Consider the following 6,427-nt stretch of genomic DNA (forward strand, 5'->3'; position numbering starts at 1 on the left):
CTTCCATTACAATATCAAAGTTTATTCGGAACGTCCTTTTTTTTTGGTATAAAAGAGATTGTAAGCCTTACAACAGAGGAAGCAGACAGCAAAGTGTTTGAGTGTCAAACTAATAATCTCACAATCAATTGGCTAATGTCCTTTCTAGTTGAGTTGTACCTTGAAAACAGTCAAAATTGATTATGATATTGTTATGTTTAATTACAAAATAGTAGAATGTTTTATCTGATAATATCATTGCAACAGTGAGTAAATTGCCAAAATAATCTTCCTATAAAAAAATGAATATCAAAATGATTCACCTGCAAATTTTATTCCTTTGCTAATGTATCTATTTCCACATAGACTCCAAATGTGTCGGTGGACAAAAATCATGTTTGGTTTCTCTTTCCATTCTCATGTCCATTCTTCGTCCTTCCCCAGCTCTCCCCTTTTTTTTACCTTCTCACCCCTTTTCATGCCTTTTTCACTCCCAATTATCAGTACATGATTCAAATCTTGAACTTGAAACAGTAAAAATTCTAAGAGCCTTCTTTCCTTTCATTAGCTTTTTTTTATATATATATTTCAAGCCATACAACTGCTTAGAGAAGCTTGATCTTGATTTTTTTTTTTAAAGAAAAGAAGTCATTGCGGGAGAAATGATGGCTAAGGGTCTTATGACTTAGCTTTTGTAGAACATTTCTTCTTCATAACTTTGCGAGGTATAAATGCTAGTGCCAGCAGGATGTCGTTTTAACTCAGGATTTCCTCTAAAACGACAAAAATGAGGTTAACTGCACATCAAAGGTTCTTTTGAAAAGCGGATTCCTCAAAGTTTTGCGTATGAAAAGTATGTTTTCCAGCCGATTTTGATTACGAATTCTCAACAGTTTGAGACGATGCAAGCATGCAATTGCAGTCTTTTTCATCACATTTTCTTATAAGTAATAATTTCGTGTAAAGCAATTTATGTCAATTCATGAAGATTTAAATACAAATAAAGAAAAGGCAAAGATCCAAAATTCCAAAACATAGGCTTCTTAGTTTCTAAATTATTCAATACTTACAAGTTAGCAAATATTTTTCAATTGCAACTTGCACTTCATGGATGTGAAGGATTATATAATTGATGTATACCTAATTCTTTTGTTGTCAGAAAAGAAACGTGGTCTGCTAAGTACTCGAACCCATTTCACGAGGGAAACAAGTATTCAATTATTTCCTTTGTCTCCATTGATATGTTGATAGTATAAATACCTTAAGAGCTTATGCTTATACTAACATCACAACAAACATAGTCATATAATGTGGTTGATCATGAAGGTTTTTGTCTTGCATTTTGTTGTTTTACTTATTCTCTTCGGTGTCTCGCCTACCCAAGCTGCTACTCATAACTATTCATTTGTGGTAAGTATAACTTAGTTTGAAGATCGTAATCATTCCTTATGAAGCATTTTAGGTTTTTTTTTTTCCTTTTTAAAAAGGAGATTCCAAATCTTACAATGAGAGTCGAACCCAAAAATTTTATTATCACTTAACTAATATTTCTATCAGTTACATTGGGTCTTAGAGATGGAAACATTCTAAGTTTGGCGCCGCATAAAGAGTTTTTTGCCCCAAAATCATCAAAAATGTTTTCCGTGGCAGGTTTTTTTCCCTTTAAGTAACAGTTGATGTTTATTAAGTGATTTGCAAATAAGTAGCTTGAGAGCTTGTATCCAAAATTGTTTGTTAGCAGTGATTTCTGCCTTTTCTTTTATACCTTGTAAGAATGAAATATGAGCTTGTATCCATTAATTTTTTTGGGCAAATAGAAAATTTATGACTTTAGGGATTTGACTACTCTCTCTCTCTTTCCCCAGGGAAACAAGAGTTTAACATTCAACACAAACGAATACTACAAAATTCCAAATTGCTCTGTTCTTCTCCCCATTTCATCATAAGCTAGCCCATGGCTGTTTGATTTGTTGCAAACATTTCAGAATTCAAGTGAAACCTAAAACCTGCACCAATATACACATCCCGAAGATATAGGCATAAAGCAATGTTTACATTCTCAAATAAGCGAATGTACTGTGCTAAATGTCAAGTCATCTATCATTGATTAGTACTGATAACCTACACGTATGAACGGTCTTAATTTCTTTATTTGCTAAATGTATCGATATATGAACAATGGCTCTATGAAAGACTTCATACTTCTTTAGCTTCCCTATCATTTTACAATCACCTCTAATTTTGTGCAGGTCAAAGAAGCTTCATATACAAGACTCTGCAGTACCAAGGATATTTTGACAGTAAATGGTCTATTTCCAGGACCAACCTTACACCTTCGTCAGGGAGATACCGCCTTTGTTCGGGTCCGTAACAAAGGAAAAGAAAACATCACTATTCACTGGTAATACAAATGATTTTCTCTTCTTCCTTTTTTTTTTTAAGTATATATAGGAGAAGCATTGCATTTGTCGATGCTGAATTTAAGAAGTAAAGCTTAATTTATTAAACGACTTTGAGTTGTATCTAGGCATGGAGTTTTACAGCCAAGGTACCCATGGTCAGATGGTCCAGAGTTCATCACTCAGTGCCCTATCATGCCTGGAAACTCTTTCGTCCAAAAGGTCATAATCACGGAAGAGATTGGAACTTTGTGGTGGCATGCTCACAGTGATTGGTCTCGAGCAACAGTTCATGGCGCAATCATTATTTACCCCAAAAGAGGAGATAGATACCCGTTTCCTATGCCTGATGCAGAAATTCCCATCATATTAGGTGCAAATAAAGGGATTAACTCTATTCTTTGATTTCATTTCCTGAGGTCAATTTGATTTGGTAATAAATCAAAATCACCCCATTTAGTAAATCATTTCCCTGACAATCAGTCTGACTATTTTTATCAGTTTGTTACTGTGTAGTCTGATTCAACTGGTGCATTTCAAATTAAGAAGGGTGATGGAATCTTGTTTTGACTAGTTTAGTCATTGCATTTTATTTTCTTGTATATTAAATTTGGACTAGATTCAACTTTTTGCCTCCGAACTTGTACCTCATTCTCAGTTTGCACCTTATTCTAAACTTCAGTTTTAACACTTTGCATCCGAATCTTTTATTTTGATAAACTAGGACAAATTTGAGAGGTTATGGTGTAACCAACATGTCCAAAATTGAAATTTAAGGCACACATGATTAGAAACAGAAATTAACGATTAAAAATGCTTCAATGCAGGAGAATGGTGGAAGAGAAATATAACAGATGTGGTGGAAGATTTTTTACATAAAGGGGGAGACCCTGAGACGTCTGATGCTTTCATGATAAACGGCCATCCTGGCGATTTTAATTCATGTTCAGTAGTACCAGGTAAGTGATACAGGATTAAAAGGACCATTTTCAATTGGTTCAAATTGTGTGATTTCTCTGAAACCTTGTCATTTTGCAGATACATTCAAGTTGAATGTGACTTCCGGAAAAACTTATTTGCTCCGGATGGTCAATGCTGTCATGAACAACCTGATGTTCTTTGGCATTGCAAACCATACTCTTACAGTTGTGGGAACAGATGGCAGCTACACAAAGCAATTAAAGAGTGGTTACATTGCCATAGCCCCAGGACAAACCATGGATGTCTTGTTAGAAGCTAATCAAAAACCTGATCACTACTACATGGCCGCTAAGGTTTATACCAATGGCACTGTTCCTTACGACCAGAATACCACCACGGGAATAATCCAATACTTGGGAGATTACAATGCAACTTCATCTCCAATCTTCCCAAATCTCCCAGCTGCCGATGATACCAATTCAACATATAACTTCACAGGAAGCCTTAAAAGCTTAGCAAGTCCAGAACATCCTGTTCATGTCCCAGAAAATGTGACCACTAATCTATTTTTCACGCTCTCGATAAACAATGTCTCGTGTGAACCAAATATTAATTGTACGGGGCCCGCAGGCAGCCGGCTAAGAGCTAGCGTTAACAACCAAAGTTTGGAATTGCCCCAGCTTGATATACTTCAGGCCTACTACTACAATCAGACTCGAGGAATTTACCGACTTTCCCCACTTCCCACCGTTTGTGTTCAATTATACAGCAAATAATCTTCCTGTAGAACTACAATTGCCTAATATAAGTACCCGAGTTTTAGTTCTTGAATATAACTCCACGGTCGAGATAGTATTCCAAGGGACGAATCTGGTTACAGGGATAGATCATCCGATGCATTTGCATGGACACAGTTTCTACGTAGTTGGATCAGGTCCTGAAATCTTTGACAATGTAACAGACCCTCAGAACTATAACACTGAGGACCCCCCTTTTATGAATACAATTGCTGTTCGCAAGAACGGCTGGACAGCTATCCGATTCAGGGCCAATAATCCTGGTAAGCATCAATCTAGTTGCCTTTATGTGCTACATATATATAAATCAAGTCCTCAGGCGCTTCTAACCTGGTGTATGTGCAACCTCCCCGCAATTGCAAAATTCATACTCAAAATCTTCTAACCTGGTGTTTGTTTATCTTGTTTAAATATAGTTTGTTTTATTAAAAAAAAATTGTTAAATGTGTCCGGCATAGTACTATTAGCCCATATGCATCACTATTTGTGGGGTATGTATTTGTAAGTAAGGATTATAACGTCATAGGGCTCACCTAATTCCTTGCAGGCGTGTGGTTCATGCATTGCCATTTCGAGCGTCATGTAAGCTGGGGAATGGGAATGACCTTCATTGTTAAAAATGGCACCGGCCCGGGAGAACAAATGCTTCCTCCACCTCCAGACATGCCACCTTGTTAGATGCTGCTGTGCCAAATGCCAAACTTAATAATATGGTTACTTTGTGAAGCAAGTGATGAATGGTGCAGAATTGAAGAAAAGTGTGCTTTTAAATTTTGTATTCTTTTTTTGATTTTTGAATGATCATAGATAAAAGTTTCTAATCTAGTTGTTGAAATGTTGCAATAAATCGGTTTTTTTTTTGAGTAAATCTGTTTCTTTTTAGTCGGTTGGATGATAAAATATCAAATTGGATAAATTACTAATAACCCCGATATGGTTTTGCATATTTCTAGATGATCTCCCTTATACCTTAAAATAATCCACATAGCCCCGTAATTTTATGTAAGGTGAAGACTAAACAAAAAGCACCTCCACTTACGGTGATTGACCTAGAAATGCTCCGAAAATACGTGTAATGAAATTATAATAAGCACTTAGTTTCTATACTTTTGCATGGATATTCACTTAAATTGCTCATAGTTTTGTACATATTCGCACAATTCCTCTATAATTTTATGTAAAGTAGTTAGATCCTCATTCGATCTTATGTCAATGCATGAAGAATTAGATACAAATAAGATCCAAAATTTCCAAGTATAGGTTTCTCGATCAGGTTTGATGGTCTAATTCTTAACAATTGATGCTATAAATATTCATTCCAATTGCAACTCGTGCTTAAGGCAAGTTGATGATTAAACTATTTGGAATATAAACAAAACTAAAAACAATAAAATTGTTGAACAATTAAATAGACCAAAGGTCAATCGGTTTGGTGTACACTTTAAGTTTTCATCTAAAGAAAAGAAACGTGGTTCGGTTAGTATTACAGTGCATAACAAGAGCCTTGTAATAATTTTCTTTGTTCCCCATTCATGTTATGATAGTATAAATACTTCAAGAATTTGATCAATTATAGCTATCACAATAAAGATATCATACATAGAGGGTTTAGTGAATCATGGTTTGAACACTTAGCAAATAAATAGTACTCACGATTGATCATGAAGGTTTTTGTAATTGCATTTTGTTGTATTACTTATTTTGGTTGGTATTCATTATTATTCCTTTGTGGTAAGTATAATGATAGGGCAAATTACACTTTACCCCATTGTGGTATAGTTAATTTTGACATAATCCCCCTATAGTTTTAAAAACTATATATAACCCCATCATAATTTGGATTAAAGTGTCAAAGTGATGGAAATGATTATCCGTAACAAAACCTATGAAAATGTCAAAATTACCGTTGTTTAAAAACTCAAATGGCTGAAGTGACAAAAATATATAAATATAATATGTACGACACTCAAATCCTGTATGATTTTATATTTTACCATATAACCCCCGTATAGTTTTTAATATATATACATAACCCCCTGTGGTTAATAAATAATTTTCAACTTTACAAAGGGGTATTTTTGACATTTTAGTTGGCTCTGTTATGTATTGCAAATTCCGTCATTTTGATACTTTAATCTAAACCATGAGGAGATTATATATAACTTTTGAAACCATAAGGGGGTTATGCAAAAAAATACTAAACCATAGGTGGGTAAAGTGTAATTTTCCCACAATGATATTCCTTGTGAAATGTGAAGCATCCAACGATACGTAGAATATACCATATGAAAAGTTCTTTAAACATCAAAACACCAATAATGTTTGAGAGGT

The 6,427-nt window shown here is 34.7% G+C and overlaps 1 pseudogene; it reads left to right on the top strand.

The window, feature by feature from the left end:
* The first annotated feature begins 1,272 nt into the window (after positions 1–1,272).
* LOC113725025 (laccase-15-like) lies at positions 1,273–4,867 on the top strand (annotated as a pseudogene).
* The last annotated feature ends 1,560 nt before the right edge of the window (positions 4,868–6,427 follow it).

Source organism: Coffea arabica, chromosome 1c (genome assembly GCF_036785885.1).
Source record: "Coffea arabica cultivar ET-39 chromosome 1c, Coffea Arabica ET-39 HiFi, whole genome shotgun sequence".
NCBI lineage: Eukaryota > Viridiplantae > Streptophyta > Magnoliopsida > Gentianales > Rubiaceae > Coffea > Coffea arabica.